Source organism: Phyllostomus discolor, chromosome 13 (genome assembly GCF_004126475.2).
Source record: "Phyllostomus discolor isolate MPI-MPIP mPhyDis1 chromosome 13, mPhyDis1.pri.v3, whole genome shotgun sequence".
In the NCBI taxonomy this organism is placed as follows: Eukaryota; Metazoa; Chordata; class Mammalia; order Chiroptera; family Phyllostomidae; genus Phyllostomus; species Phyllostomus discolor.
Genome location: NC_040915.2, coordinates 8,160,143 through 8,176,206, shown reverse-complemented (window position 1 = coordinate 8,176,206; position 16,064 = coordinate 8,160,143). Strand labels below are relative to the sequence as shown.

The 16,064-nt window shown below is 40.6% G+C and overlaps 1 long non-coding RNA gene and 1 pseudogene across 1 annotated transcript; one reads left to right on the top strand and one right to left on the bottom strand.

Moving 5' to 3' along the window:
* Nucleotides 1-2,091: 2,091 nt before the first annotated feature.
* On the top strand, nucleotides 2,092-7,117 carry LOC118497871. The gene is made up of 2 exons (XR_004900382.1): nucleotides 2,092-3,056; nucleotides 7,048-7,117. It is a non-coding gene; the product is annotated as an uncharacterized LOC118497871 (long non-coding RNA).
* Nucleotides 7,118-15,060: 7,943 nt separating this feature from the next.
* On the bottom strand, nucleotides 15,061-15,762 carry LOC114509730 (annotated as a pseudogene).
* Nucleotides 15,763-16,064: the final 302 nt, after the last annotated feature.

Sequence of the window (16,064 nt, the reverse complement as noted above, 5' to 3'; positions counted from 1 at the left end):
ATTCCTATGTGTTTTGGTTTTTGATGCTGTTATAAAAGGTATTTTTTTAAAAGATTTTTTAAATTTATTTTTTAGAGAGAGGAAGGGAAGGAGAAAGAGAGGGAGAGAAACATCAATGTGTGGTTGCCTCTCCCATGCCAACTGAGGACCTGGCCCACAACCCAGGCATGTGCCCCAGACTGGGGAATTGAACCGGCAACCCTTTGATTTGCAGGCTGGCACTCAACCATTGAGCCATACCAGCCAGGGTATGGTATTGGTTTTTAATATCATCTTTTGGTTTGTTGTTGCGGTACAGAGGTATAGTTTGTTTTTCCATATTAATCTAGTGTTCTGAGACCTTGCTAAATTCACTTATTCTAGTAGGTTTCCTTCCTTTGTTCATTCATGCCTTCCTTCTTCTTCTTTGCCTTCTCCTGGACCTCTTCCTCCTTCTTTTTTTTCTTCTCTTCCTCCTCCTCCTCCTTCTGCCTTTGTCTTCACCTTCTTTTTTTGTATATCCTTAGGATCTTCTATATAGGCAGTCATCTTTCTTTGCAATGTCTATGCCTTTCACTACTTTCTCTTGCCTTATTGTACCAACTAGGATGTGTGATAGTGTTGAACAGAGTAGTAAGAGTGGACATCCTTGCCTTGTTTTCCTAAACCAGAGGGAAAACATTTAGGCTTTTCCCATGGAAGTTAGCTTCCTTATGATGTTAGCTATAGGTTTTATGTAGATGACCTTTATTAGATAGAGAAAGGTTCCTTCTATATTTGTTTGCTGAGTGTCCTTACCATGAATGGGTGTGAAATTTTGTTAAATGCTTTTCCTCTATCTACTGAGATGCTCTTATGATTTTCTTCCTTTACTGTTATATTTTTGAGTATCTTTTGTTATAATAAGCCCCTTTCTGTGATAGCAGAGTTTATGCTAATGGGTCGACTCCTAGAGAATGGGGGCTGGTTACCAGCGGTACCAACCACATGATTACAGGGTTGGAACTTTCTCCCTGACACTCTGACCTCTAGGGAGAGGGGAAGGACTAGAGACTGAGTTCATTACCAATGGCCAAAAATTTACTCAATCATATTTGTATAATAGGACCTCCAATAAAAACTCTAAACTGACCCTGCCTGGCATGGCTCAGTGGATTGAGTGCCAGCCTGCGAACCAAAGTGTTTCCCATTTGATTCTAAGTCTAGGGCACATGCCTGGGTTTCGGGTCAGGTCCCCAGTAGGAGGTATGCAAGAGGTAACTGCACATTGTTGTTTCTCTCCCTCTCTTTCTTCCTCCCTTCCTTTCTACAAATAAATAAAGTCTTAAAAACATTTAAACTAAGGGGTTTGGACCACTCCAAAGTCGTTGAACAAATCGAGGTCCTGTGAGGATGGTGCACCAGAGAAGAAGGCACAGAAGCTCTGCACCCCTTCCCACGTACCTTGCCCTATGCATCTCTTCCACTTGGCTGTTCCTGAGTTGTTACCTTTATAATAAATTGATAGTAAGCAAAGCACTTTCTTGAGTTCTATGAACTGTTCTAGCAGTTTATCAAACCTGAGGAGAGGGTTGCAGGAATTCCCGATTTATAGCCAGTTGGTCCAGTACAGGAGGCCCAGTGTGGCAGTTGGAGTGTGAAGGGAGGGGCAGTCTTGTGGGACAGAGCCCTTAACCTGTGGGGTCTGCACTAACTCCAGGTAGTGTCAGAAGTGTTATGAGTAGAGGAAAGAGTTTTTCCATTTATTCTTCTTTTTCTAGCTTCTGAAGAAAATGAGGTCATTGACTTGAGACTTTTCTTCTTTTCTAATATAAGCATTTAAAGTTTTAAAGTTTCCTCTTGGTTGCATCTTACAAATTCAAGTGATTTGATATCCATCAGTAAAAATATTTTCCAATTTCCCTTTGGGTTTATTCTTTGGTCCATTTATTTTCAACTAGTTAGGGTTATTCCAAGTCTATTACTGTTCTTGGTTTTTAATTCAATTCCATTGCTGCCACAGAATGTACTCTGTATTATCTCAGTTCTGATAATTCCATTGAGACTTGTTTTGTGTCCCGGCATATGGTCTGTTTTAGCGAACGTTGCATTTACAACTGAGAAGAATATGTATTATACTGAAGTTGAGTGTAGTGTTCTATTAATGGCAAGTAGGTCAAGTTGACTGATAGAGTGTATTAGGGCTCATATCTTTACTGATTTTCTATCAGCAGTCTATCGATTGCTGAGGGAAGAATACTGAAATCTTCTACTATAATTATAGATGTGTCTGTTTCTCCTTTGAGTTCTCTTAGTAGTTTCTTTATGCATTTTCAAGCTTTGTTATTAGGTGCATATATATTTCAAACTATTATGTTTCTGATGAAATTGAAATATTTCATCAGAAATATTCAGACCCCACAGGTTAAGGGCTCCATCCCACAAGACTGCCCCTCCCTTCACACTCCAATCTCAAGTCTGGGCCTCCTGTACTTCTGACCAACTGACTGTAAATCAGGAATTCCCATAATCCTCTCCTTGCTTGGTTTTGATAATTTGCTATCTGCTGTCTAGTATCTGAAAACAGTGTTTTATATGTTTTTGTCCAGCTTTATCATTCTCTTTTATCAAGGTAAGACCAGTTACTCCATCATGGCTGGAACTAGAAGTTCATTTAAAGAGTTCTGGAGTGGAGATCTAGTCACTGTGAATAAGGGAGATCTGTTGAATAATATCCTGACGTTTATCTTAAGAACTTTAAAGAACCTTTAGAGTCATCACAAAAAGTTATAGCTCTATCTTATATCAAGATTGATTGATACACTGTTTTAGTTTAAGACCATTTCTAAGGGTGTGGATATGGAGACAGGAACTTGTCCCTTATTACATAAGTAGTGGCTTGCCCATACTTTTTGTTGATTTTGTTGTCATTCTTACTCTGGTTATTGTCATGATTATTTATTTTGTGAACTCTGCCAATAGTGTGAAAGCTTGAAGTATGAAACTATGAAGTTTGCCAGTGAAAGTTCAACAGTAGACATAGTTGGTAGGATGTATAGTTTACTGGCTGATAATACTTGTCAGAAGGTATTATTCAGGTAAGTGTGTTTTCATTTTCCTCATGTGATTGTCTTGTAAATAGTTGTTACAAAACTCTTTTAAAAGAGCTTATTTGTTTTTAGAGAGAGGGGAAGGGAGGGAGAAAGGGAGTAGAGAAACAATGTATGGTTGTCTCTTGTGCACCCCCTACTGGGTACCTGGCCTGCAACCCAGGCATGTGCCCTGACTGGGAATCAAACCAGCAACCCTTTGGTTCACAGACTGGCATGGGTGTTTTTAATAAAATTTAAATTAGATTATGTTACTTCTCTGCTCCAAACCCTAGTGCTTTTCACTTCACTCAGCAGAAGCTAGAGACATTACAGTACCCGACATGGCCCTACACAGTACACCTCTGTCCACTCTTTGACCAGGTTTGCTACTGAGACTATTTATTGCTCAGTCTGGTCCAGGCCCACTGGCCTCTTTGCTGTTCCTAACTATGCTCCTGCCTTAAAACCTCAGTTTTTGCTGTTTCCTCTGCTTAGAATCTTTCCCCAGGTAACTGCATGATTGATTCCCTCATTATTCTCCTTCCTGTTGTTTGGGACAACCTCTTTACTGGTTTTTACTCATAAGTGAAGTCTTCTCTACCATTTTACTTAAAGTTACAGCTCTCCCCATTCTTATTCCCCTTTCCTGTTTCACTTTTTATATAGCATTTCCCTGTCTGACAAGCTATATATTTTACTTATTTTGTTTATTAAATGGCCTCCATCCACTAAAATAGGAACTACCTGAGCACAGGGATTTAGAGTTTCATTTGCTGCTGTATTCCCTATGCCTAATACCTAGCATATACTGGAACTCAATCACATTTGCTTTCTGAATGAATCAATTTATTAAGTACTTTACATAGTAATCACTTGAAAAAACAAAGAAGAATGAAATATGGGATAATTTGATAGGTGGGGTAGAATATGTTCTCTATGACAGGATAGTATTCACTGTTCAAGTGGCCACCTGAACAATTGTCCAATTGTTCAAGGAGTAAGTAGCAGTGACTCGGCGTGGAACTTAAAGTTGAAGGACATCAGCTGAACTTACTGTTCGTTAGTATTTTAATGAAGGAATTGAAATTTAATTGCAGGATAACAGAGGGATGCTCATTAGGAACAGAATTCTGTGGATTCTGTTGGAGATTCGAGGTGTCGGATAAATTAGAAATTTGTTTCTCAAAAATTAGAAAGAGGAAGGAGACAAGGAAATTCAGATAAGGCAAGTAAAAGGGAAAATAGAAATAATGCAAAGTGAGTCGCAGTATATGGGTCAGATTTCCACATTCCCCACCTAATGTCACCGCAGTTTTGTTTTTCAGCCACTGTGTGTCAGGAGACCAGGAAAGTCCTGAAGTATACACTTAGAACTTGCAGTAGAGTGGGAGAGTGTGTAAGTCCTCTCAGTGTTATGCAGATCTCTCAATTAGCTCTCTTGGCTTAGAATAAGTGAAATGATTTCTTTGTTTAATTGGGTGGATATGTGCAGTATTGAAAGAATAGACAGTCCCATGAAATGAAGTTTGCCTGAGATTGACTTCCAAACTGGCTTTGTGTTAAGGTTCTTGTTCTTCCAAATTAGGTTTCATTTAATGGATAGCAGGATGCAGATTGCAGGTATCCAGTGGCTATTACATAGCCTATATGCCCCTCTTGGCAAAGAGTCAAGATGAATCTGAGGTTTTCTTCTAAGTCATATAGTCCCAATGTCCTCCAGGGGGAGCTCAGGATCCAGCATTTTCAGGACCTGGAGACAGTCTGCCCTGGCGACAGAGGACTAAGCCACTGAGTCCTGCTGGACTGAACTAGTATATGAAGAGGGGGTACTAATATGGCAATGCTGTTTGCTCTATATCAGTGCTTTTTGCTCCCCTAGATGAGAGATGCAATGAAAATGCACGCTAGGAATTTGGTTTCCTCAGATAAATGACTCTCAAGTTTTAGGATGTTCAAACAGAACCCTAGATTATTTATATACATTTCAGGCAGCATCTCTTAGGAGTCCCTAAGTAATTTCTTTGTGACTAGTATCATATCGAACTATATTATTACAGTGTTGAAAGAATCTGACGTCTCATGAAAAACTTTAAAAACAAGATTTATTGTGGAATAATTCTGCTGTCAGTAGTGTTGTTTGATAAATTTGAATTTGGCAAGTTGCTTTCTTTTATTTCTATCCACCCAATAGAATATCTACTAGTAGCAGGCTATTTATTAAAACCATACCTATAAAACACCTGGGGTTTTTAAAAATTTATTTATTTTAAAATTTAAAAATAGGGTGTTGAGAGGGTGACTTACTGGTTAGTATGGTATTTATTTATTTGGGAGAAGAGAAGGGAGGGAGAAAGTGAGGGAGAGAAACTTCCATAAGGGAGAGAAACATCTATCAGTTGCCTCTCTCATGCACCCAGTCGGGGAACAGAACCTGCAACCCAGGCACATGCCCTCACCGGGAATGGAACCGGCAACTTTTCATTTTGTGGGATGTTACCCAACCAACTAAGCCACACTGACTAGGGCTTGGCCTTCTTTCTTTTTGAAAAATATTCATTGAATGAGTGTTTGATTTTTATTAAAAGCCATATATTAGAGATTAGTAATAGTGTCCAGATTAGTATCAGATTGCCTGAGTTAGAATCATGTCCTTTACCACTTTACTGGGGCTTATGTGTGTGGTGCTCTATGGCTTCAATTTTCCAGCTGGAAAATGGGGACAAAAATATCTTGTCTCTTAGAGATATTATGAGGACTTACTGAGATAAGGTTTAACACACAGAGCATAGTGGGTTTATGTTAATGAAATTTAGTTGTTCACAGGGCCTTTGGAGTCTCCCTCAAAGATGCAGGATAATGGTCTTTCATTTTAGTTCTGCTATCTGCTTTTATCCTGACTTCATTCCCTTTGGTAGTAAATTAGGTCTAGAGGTGCCCTCTACTGCTGTTGCATCTACCTGCGAAATTCTGAGGGTATTTGTGCCTTGGTCTCTGTTTGTCTAGATATGAAGTTGGCATGGGCGATGCATCAAATATATACTCTGCATGTAAAAAATGTTGCATTTAACACAAGAACAAACCTGACATTTAGAGTTTTAAAAGAGAACTGTATGACATGTCTCCTTTTGTAGTTGCAAGAAAATGTTGGCAGACCCAGTAGCACTTTTCAGAGTTGTGCCACATCAGAGGGGAGATGCTAGCGTTGTAGTTCTGTTCCACCCTGGGGAAACCAAGTCCAGACCGGCAGTTCCAGCTTTTACCTTCTGAGGCTACACTGGATTTTCTAAGTCCTCGTGCATTAGAGGAGCAGGTGAGGTGAGGTAACAAACTCAACTGTGTTAGGGTGTTGAGAGGATGACTTACTGGTTAGTATGGTATTGTGGAGCCTGAAGCTTTTAAATCTGAGGGCCTTTTTTGAGAAAAAGAATAAAAAATTGCGCCCTGGCTGGTGTGGCTCAGCGGATTGTGCGCCAGCTTATAGACTGAAAGGTCACTTGTTTGCTTCCCAGTCAGGGCACATGCCTGGGTTGCAGGCCAGGTCCCTAGTTGGGGATGTTTGAGAGGCAACCGATCAATGTTTCTCTCCCTCTCTTTCTCCCTTTTTTGCCTTCTCTCTAAAAATAAATGAATAAAATATTTTTTAAAAAATACAAAATTACAATTAAAAAATTGCTAAATCTGTTCTCATGGCCTTAGAAGAAGCCTATACAGAGGAAGAGCCTACACTGGCTTCTTGGCAAATTTGTCTCTGCCAGTGGGATTTCCATTACTTGGTTCTCTGTGGCCATGAAAAATCACGCAGGGAAGTGGACTATGGCAGAGGCAGTGGCAGCTGAATTGACAATCAACCAGGTCAAGTTCTGAAATCTTTTGGGTAGACAGTCATGTGATAATTGAAACTGCCTGCTCTAGTCCTTTGACCAAGCGGAATTGTAAGTGGAAGAGGGTCACAGCTGTGCAGCTCAGTGGTTGCTGCTTTATTTCCTTTCATCTGCAGGAAGGAACACAGACTATAGTCACAGTGGTAGGAATCATCCTGATGCATTTAACACCTTGCACAATAAAATCAAAATTTGATCCATTAAGTCTGACTTCTGTTTTTGCCACAGTAATAAAATCTTACTTTTGATTGACACCAATTACCTCCTGGTTGTCAAATTCCATGGCTTTCTGTAAAGTCCTTATTTCCTCCAACTTTGTGTCACATTTGACACCATGAATCATCTCTTCCTCCCTGAAAAAAAAAACTTATCTTTTTTGTCACATCATTGTTTTCTGCCTTGAGAGACATGCACTGCTCTTATAACTTGACTGCCACCTTTGAGGATATTGGTGGGTATTATTTCAAGACCTATATTTCTGACACTGATATTTTTCTGAAGCCCCAGTCTCCATATATTTGCTAATATTTCCACTTTTCATTTTTATGTTTCTTCAAACTTATCTAAACTGGATTAATTTCTCCCCAAACCATATGTCCCTTTTCTCCTAGATTTTCTTGTTTTTAAAAGTAGTACATGGTGTCAAGTTTGCTTGAAACTTGACATCAACTTGATTTTTTTCAGTTTTCATATTCTTGATAGCTACTCAGGCATCATGTCTACTCATTTATTCTTCCTAACACATTTTGATGCTTCCATGTTGTATTAATTGTTTATGGTTAACTTATGTAGCCTTCCTTGTATGACTGGACTCTTCCCATGCAAGATTCATTTTTTCTCTACATTCCCATTTTTTAATTTTTCTACTATATATTATACATATAATTATATGCTTCACATCCTATTTTGTGATGCTAGTTATCTCTTAATTTATATATTTGTACCTTAACAACCCACCCCCAGTGCCTTTATATAGTCATGTACCTTACTATGTATGGAACAAATAGTTAAATTCAAAATGACCTTGGTAGTGTGGAGACTGGCTGAAGAAGAATCAATGGATAATGTTGAAAATGATAAGTAAGAATCTGAGGCCTGGGTGCCACTGAGCAAAGCTTGTCAGGAGAAATCTTGGGGTAGGAGCTCGTGGTGTCCTGCTGCAGTTTCTTTTTTAAAACTTCAGAGCACACACATTCTGCTTGTCTTTAGGAAGGCATAGTTGAAGCTTTTCTGAAGTTTCAGCCTCTTTAGATCAAAAGCAAATCTAGTTTTTCATGTCCGGTAATATGTATATGAGGTATCTGACAACATCCTGAAAAATTCCAATGATAAAACCTCTCACGGTGGGTAGAGTGTTGGTTTTAGTAGACCACTCAGGTGAAAGGAGTTAACTTCTAGGCTCTAAGCAAGGTAAAAATTTGTATGGGAAAGTGTGCATAAAGTGGAGTCCTTAGAAACAGATACCCTTAGCAAGGAGAGAATTAGACAAAATCTATTCCTCAAAGAGAGGCTGCAGAGAAATTTGTCCTATCCTGCGATCTGGATGGGAATCTTTTCCCTGAGAAGTCACAACCATCCTTCACTCAGGTTTTCTGTCAGAATTCACACTGCCTGTGATTTAAAAAATGAAGATCAGAATGTAGTTAAAGTGCTGATGAGTAAGTGATGAAACCAGGTGCCTGGCAGAAGCAAACACAAACCCTCTCCAGAGGAATGCACTTTAAGTGAGGGCCTTAAATCATTTCCACAGATAAATTTCCTGTGAACACAAACTCACTATTAAAAATCACAAACAAGCCCTGGCTGGTGTGGCTCAGTGGACTGAGTGCCGGTCTGTGAACCTAAAGGCTTCCTGTTCAATTCCCATTCAGGGCACACGCCTGGGTTGCGGGCCAGGTCCCCGGTTAGGGGCAAGCAAGAGACAACTGAGGTACATCAGTACCTCTTGCACATCGATGTTTCTCTCCCTCTCTGTCTCCCTCCCTTCCCCTATTTCTAAAAATAAATAAGTGAATAAATAAATAATAAGCCACAAACACATGAATAAATAAGCAAACATGAATGACAGTTTTCAGAAACAACAAACAGAATCAAAGCTGGAAAAACCTTATAATTCACCTTGTCAGATACATATTCTACAAAAGTTTCCTTACTACATAAAAAGTAAAAGAGATAAAGAGAATATTGCTTACATGATTGAAAAACAAGAGACTATCAAAAATAATGAGGTAGATTTGGCAGAAGAACAAAATGGAACATTTAGAAATAAAAATATAGCTCTTCCAGTCAAGATGGTAACATAGGTAAACACAGCTTGCCTCCTCACACAACCACATCAAAACTACAACTAAAATATAGAAAACAACCATCACTCAGAACTGTTAGAAAGTAAGTTGAATGGAAGTCAGACAACTACAGAATTAAAGAAACCACATCCATCCAGACTGGTAGAACGGGTGGAGATGTGGAACAGGCTGGTCCCACATCCATGTGGTAAGATAAAAATTCAGGAGTGGTATCTCTGGAGGAGGAGTCCCAGCCCCACACCAGGCCCTCCAGCCCAGGGTTCCAGTGCCAGGAAAATAAGGCCCCATAACTTCTGGCGGCAAAACACAGTGGGGACTGAGCTGGTGGAAGAAACTTCTGGAGTCCAAGGTAGTCCCCCTTAAAGAACCCACACATGGACTTAGACTCACTCTTCTGAGCTCCAGCATGGGGGGAGCAGCTTAAAATGCACCAGTGGCATACAGGGAGGAATTGAGGTGTCTGGCATCAAGGCAGGAGCTAGGGGACAGTTTTTTCCCAGACAGAACGGGAGGCAACCCCATACCTCTTGCTAAGTGGCTCCAGGCCTGGTAGTGGCAGCCACAATCCTAGATTCACAGCTGGGTTTTGTCTGGAAATCTCCAAGCCCAGTACAAGCAGCAGCTATCTCAGATTGCTTTGTAGTTCAACCCTGGGTAGAACACAGTTGGGGGCTGACCTTGACCTGTACCACCTGGACATCCCAGAACCTGAGCACTCAGTGGACAGCTACAGACCATGTCTGAGCACCACCACCCTACCCCTGAACAGCTAATCCTCCATGGAGGGTGCAGGTTGGTAGTCAGTGGTTAAAGCCAGTCCTTGCAGCTGATGGCCTGGGTAAACCCCTCTCATTGACCTGCCAACAGCAATCAAGGCTCAACTACAAGAGGGTGTAATCAGCCCACATGGAGGGTGTACCTCGAGTACTCAGCTTGGGTGATAGGGGAGGCTATGCCACTGGATCCTATAGGACCACTGGTACATTAGGCCATTCTACCAAGGCAGGGAGTTAATAGCAACTCTACCTAATATAGAAACAAACACAGGGAGGCTGCCAAAATGAGGAGACAAAGAAACATGTCCCAAATGAAAGAACAGGGCAATGCTCCAGAAAAACAACTAAACAAAATTGAGATAAGCAATCTATCAGATGCAGAGTTCAAAACACTTATTATAAGAATGTTCAAGGAATTTGGTGAGGATCTCAGGAGCATAAAAAAGTTCCAGTCAGAAACAAAGGATACACTACTTGAAATAAACAACAATTTACAGGGAAACAACAGTAGAGTGATGAAGCCAAGAATCATATAAATGATTTGGAACATAAGGATGCAAAAAAACAACCAATCAGAACAACAAAAAGAAAAAAGAATCTGGAAAAAAAGAGTTTGGTATAAGCAGCCTTTGGGACAACCTCAAGAGGTCCAACATTCACATCATAGGGGTGCCAGAAGGAGAAGAGAAAGAGCAAGAAAATGGAAGTCTATTTGAAAAAATAGTGAAGGAAAATTTTCCTAATTTAGTGAAGGAAATAAACATGCAAGTCCAGGAAGCACAGAGTCCCAAACAAGATGGATGCAAAGAGGCCCCCTCCAAGACACATCATAATTAAAATGCCAAAGGTTAAAGATAATCTTAAAAGTAGCAAGAGAAAAACAGTTACCTACAGAGTAGTTCCCATAAGACTGCTGATTTCTCAAAAGAAACTTTGCAGGCTAGAAGGGATTGGTAAGAAATATTCAAAAGAAATAAAAATATAATAATTAAAAGTAGGACCTGGCTGGTGTGGCTCAGTGGATTGAGTGGCAACCTGTGAACCAAAGGGTTGCCAGTTCAATTCCCAGTCAGGGCACATGCCTGGGTTCACCAGGTCCCCAGTAGGGGTCACACAAGAGGCAACAACATATTAACGTTTTCCTCTCTGTCTCCTTCCCTTCCCCTCTCTCTAGATATAAATAAGTAAAATATTTTTTAAAAATTAGAAGTCTTGGGGGGTAGTCAAGTAGTAAATTAAAGCTGAAGAGAGAATTAGTGAACGGAAAAATAGATCTAGAAAAGTTACCCAGATTACAGTCTAGGGAAAGGGTGTCCAACCTTTCGGCATCTCTGGGCCACACTGGAAGAAGAGCAGTTGTCTTGGGACACACATTAAATACACGTTCACTAACGAAAACTGATGAGCAAAAAAAAAAAAGTCCATGCATAATTTTCATGATATCTGTCACCACAGATAAGCAAAAAGTCTTCACAAAATAATCCTAATTATGCAGCAGCCCTTTCAATACTCTTTTAAAATTGTTGAGCAGGTCCCAAGTTTGTGATCATTAATATAGAAAACGTACGTATCTAGGTAATAAAATTTGGTATAAAACTTAGTAATAAAACTAATGTTTTAAGTAAAGTTTTTATTTTGTTTTGGGCCACATTCATAGCCATCCTAAGCCCCATGTGGCCTGTGGGCCATGGGCTGTGCACCCCTTGTCTAGGGAGACAAAGAAGTGGAAAAGATAAAATAGGTGTGTGAGAAATTCTAACATGACTAATTAGAATTCCAAAAGAAAGAAATAGAAAGAATGAGGGAGGGCAAAATTCAAAGAATAGCTGATAATTTTCCAGAATTGATCAAAGAAAACAAGAATCCTCCAATTTAGGAATCCCAGTAGATCCTAAAAATAGTTCAAATGAAACCCACTCTCAGACATATCAACATGAAAAAAATTTAAAAAATTAAAGGCAGAGGACTTTCAGCCAAGATGGAGGCATAGGTAGACACAGTGTGCCACCTCGCACAACCAAGATAGGGGCAACAGCAATTTAGAAACAGAATAACAGCCAGAACTGACAGAAATTGAACTGTATGGAAGCAGACAACCAAGGAGTTAAAATTGACACGTTTATCCAGACTGGTAGGAGGGGCGGAATAGGACAGCCGGTGGAGAGGGGTCTCGGCACAAAGAGCGGTGGGACGGGGCACATAAGGCATCTTGGGTGCACAAGACCACAGTGGGCGGGCCCTCAGTGCACAGGTGGTGGCTGGCAGACCCTGGGTGCAGGGTGGCAACTGGTAGACCCAACAAAGCAGCGATTGTGAAGCAAGGCACTGCAAGCAAACCCAGGATCCCAGCGCTGGGAAATAGAGCCTTGGGGCACTGATTGAAAACACCTGTCGGGGTTGAGGTGCAGGGAGGAACTCCCAGCCTCACAGGAGAGTTCATTGGAAAGACCCATGGGGTCCTAAAACATGCACAAACCCACTCATGTGGGAATTAGGACTGGAAAAGCCCAATTTACTTGGAGGAAGCAGCGGAAGGGACTGAAGTCTAACAGGGAGCAGAGCAGGCACCATTGTTCCCTCTCAGACCCCTTCCCTGTAGACAGCGTCACAACCCAACAACTGGGTTGACCCTCCCTGGTGAACACCTAAGGCTCCACCCCTCAGTACGTGTAACAGGCACAGGAAGACAAAACAAAATAAACACACACAAAAAAAAATGTCCCAAAGAACAGATCAAAGCATCAGAAAAAATACAACTAAGCCACCAAGAGATAGCCAACCTATCAGATGCACAGTTCAAAACACTGGTGATCAGGATGCTCGCAGGATTGGTTGAATTTGGGCACATATTAGGTGAAAAATGAAGGCTACACTAAGTGAAATGAAGGAAAATGCACAGGGGACCAATAGTGATGGGAAGGAAACTGGGACTCGAATTAATGGAGTGGACCAGAAGGAAGAAAGAAACAACCAAACAGAAAAGAATGAAGAAACAAGAATTCAAAAAAAATGAGGAGAGGCTTAGGAACCTCCAGGACATCTTTAAATGTTCCAACATCCAAATCATAGGGGTACCAGAAGGAGAAGAGGAAGAACAACAAGTGAAAAACTTATTTGAACAAATAATAAAGGAGAACTTCCCCAATCTGGCAAAGGAAATAGACTTCCAGGAAGTCCAGGAAGCTCAGAGAATCCCAAAGAGGTTGGACCCAAGGAGGAACACACCAAGGCACATCATAATTACATTAGCCAAGGTAAAAATGAAGGAGAGAGTCCTAGAAGAAGCAAGAGAAAAGGAGACAGTTACCTACAAAGGAGTTCCCATCAGACTGTCAACTGATTTCTTGCAGACAAGAAGGGGCTGAAAAGAAGTATTCCAAGTTATGAAAGGCAAGGACCTACATCCAAGATTTGCTCTATCCAGCCAAGCTTTCATTTAGAATGGAAGGGCAGAGAAAGTGCTTCTCAGATAAGGTCAAGTTAAAGGAGTTCATCATCACCAAGCCCTTATTGTATGAAATGTTAAAGGGATTATCTAAGAAAAAAAGATAAAAAAACATGTATAGTAAAATGATAGGAAACTCATGATTATTAACAACCAAACCTGAAACAAAAACAAAAGCAGACTAAGCAAACAACTAGAACAGGAAGAGAATCACAGAAATGGTTGATACCTGGAGGGTTATCAACAGGGGAGTGAGAGGGGGAAAGAGGGGGGAAAGATACAGAGAATAAGTAGCATAGATGGTAGATAGAAAATAGAAAGGGGAGGGCAAGAATAGTATGGGAAATGTAGAAGCTAAAGAACTTATGACACATGGACATGAACTAAAGCGGGGGAATGAGGGTGGGAGAGGAGGGTGTGCAGGGTGGAGGGGAGTGAAGGGGGGAAATGGGAAAACTGTAATAGCATAATCAATAAAATATATTTAAAAAATTAAAGGCAGAGAATAAAACTGGTCATTATAAATGAATGATGACAGGTAGAATGACAGCTGACTTCTCAACAACACAATGGACGTCAGAAGATAATTGGAATAATATCTTCCAAGGACCAAGAGAAAATAGCTGTAACCTTAGAATACTGAGGCAGATTAATACTTGTCTCTCAATATCTGTCCTCTGCTTTTCCTTTTGGAATACAAATCCCTGATTTTAATGGAGCACATAAGTGCCTGGAATAAAAACTACTTTTCCTAGCCTTCCTTACAGTCAACATTATCAAAGAAGTAATGAAAGTAGTAATTTGTATTGAACTCCAACAAGTCAAAGTTTCGCTTTAATGCAGTCAATTTTTAAGATAATGGGAAAAATATATACAATACCTGTCTTAAACCCTGGGCATCAGCCAGCCCAGGAGTATGATCTCTAATAGAAGGAACATGATTAAAGTGATCATTAAGATCACACAGTCTTTCTACAATTTCTAGGTCACAGCACAGAGAGGTGATGATCCAAGGAGAACCTGGTAGTTTGGCTGAGTTGATGAGGTAGGGATATAAGGTTGAGGAGGCCAATGTGGCTGGAATTTGCAAAGAAGAGCACTAGAGAAGAAGAAGATGTGCAGAGGAGCTTAGAAATTTGCATGGGTGCCCCTCCAATGCTTGGTTGAATACTAATCTGTGCATGTGTGGCAGCTACACAAATGCACCTCTGAGAGCTCCAACTGCAGGGAGTATAATTAACCCTACACCAAAAGAACTGCAAGAATTAGCTAGCTTACCAGCAGGAGCCAAGGAAATAACCCTAGATTGGGGTTTTCAGGGTGTTTGATCAAAGGGACTGGAATATAAGCCTAGATAAGTAAGAATTCATTAATTTGGGGGCACCTTCTCAGGACATAAGTATTTTATTTTATTTTATTTTATTTTATTTTATTTTATTTTATTTTATTTTATTTTATTTCATTTCATTTCATTTCATTTCATTTCATTTCATTTTATTTTATTTTTCCAAAGTGGAAATAGTTCTCTGGTCTTCTTTTTTATTTTTATTTTTGGCCTTTCAACTATTTTATATTTACCACACACACACCACCAACAACCATCATTTTCACTTTATAAATGAGAAGTTCAAGTCAGGTAACAGACCAAGGCCTCTAAGCGCTGGTGCTAACTCTTGCATACTTTCTTTCTCAGGGGAGGTGGCAAAGGAGCCCAGGCCCTCATAGCTTTAACTCCTAGAACCTGCAGGTTTCTGATACACAGGTAGAGGTGCCAAAAACCTACACCCAGACCAGAAGACAAAAGCACTTGTGAACATTTAATGATTTCCTGTCCATGTGGCTTCAAGCTACCAGCACACAAGCCCCACCAACACTCTTAATCTTCTCCTTAGCTCTTCTGCTGAAGAATTTGGCCTTCACAATGACAGGCTGCTTTGGGAGCTTTCCCTTCCCCAGAACTTTGTAGTAGCCCAATCGCACCACATCAATGATGGGAGCGGCTCCGGTCTTGTTTTTGGCAGCATTGACCCGCATCTGCTCACTGACCAAGGTCCAGTTTATCCAGGTTGACAGTGGGGCAGAAGCTCTGGTTCCTCTTAAAGTGGTAATGCCTCATACCAACTTTCCCAAAGTAACCTGGGTGATATTTGTTGAAGTTGATCCTGTGATGATGCAAGCCACCAGCATTACTTCAGCCTCCTGGGTGCTTTCTGTGCTTGCTGATGCGGCCGTGGCCGTGGCTCACGTGGCGCTGAAGTTTCTCGGTCTTCCTCAGTCTGGATGGCATGTTGGTGGCCAAGATGCAAAAGGCTGGTCTTTTTTTTTAAGTATTTTTTATTGATTATGCTATTACAGTTTTCCCAATTTTTCCCCTGTATCCCCTCCCACCCTTTCCCTGAAACCCTCCAGCATTCCTCCCCCTTAGTTCATGCCCATGGGTTGTACATATAAGTTCTTTGCGTCTTCTGTTTCCTATGCCATTTTTCATCTATTCTTGTCTGTTTTATGCCTACTAATTATGCTTCTTCTTCCTGTACAATTCCCCCTCTATTCCTCCCCTCTCCCTCCCCACTGAAATCCCTCCATGTGATGTCCATTTCTCTGAT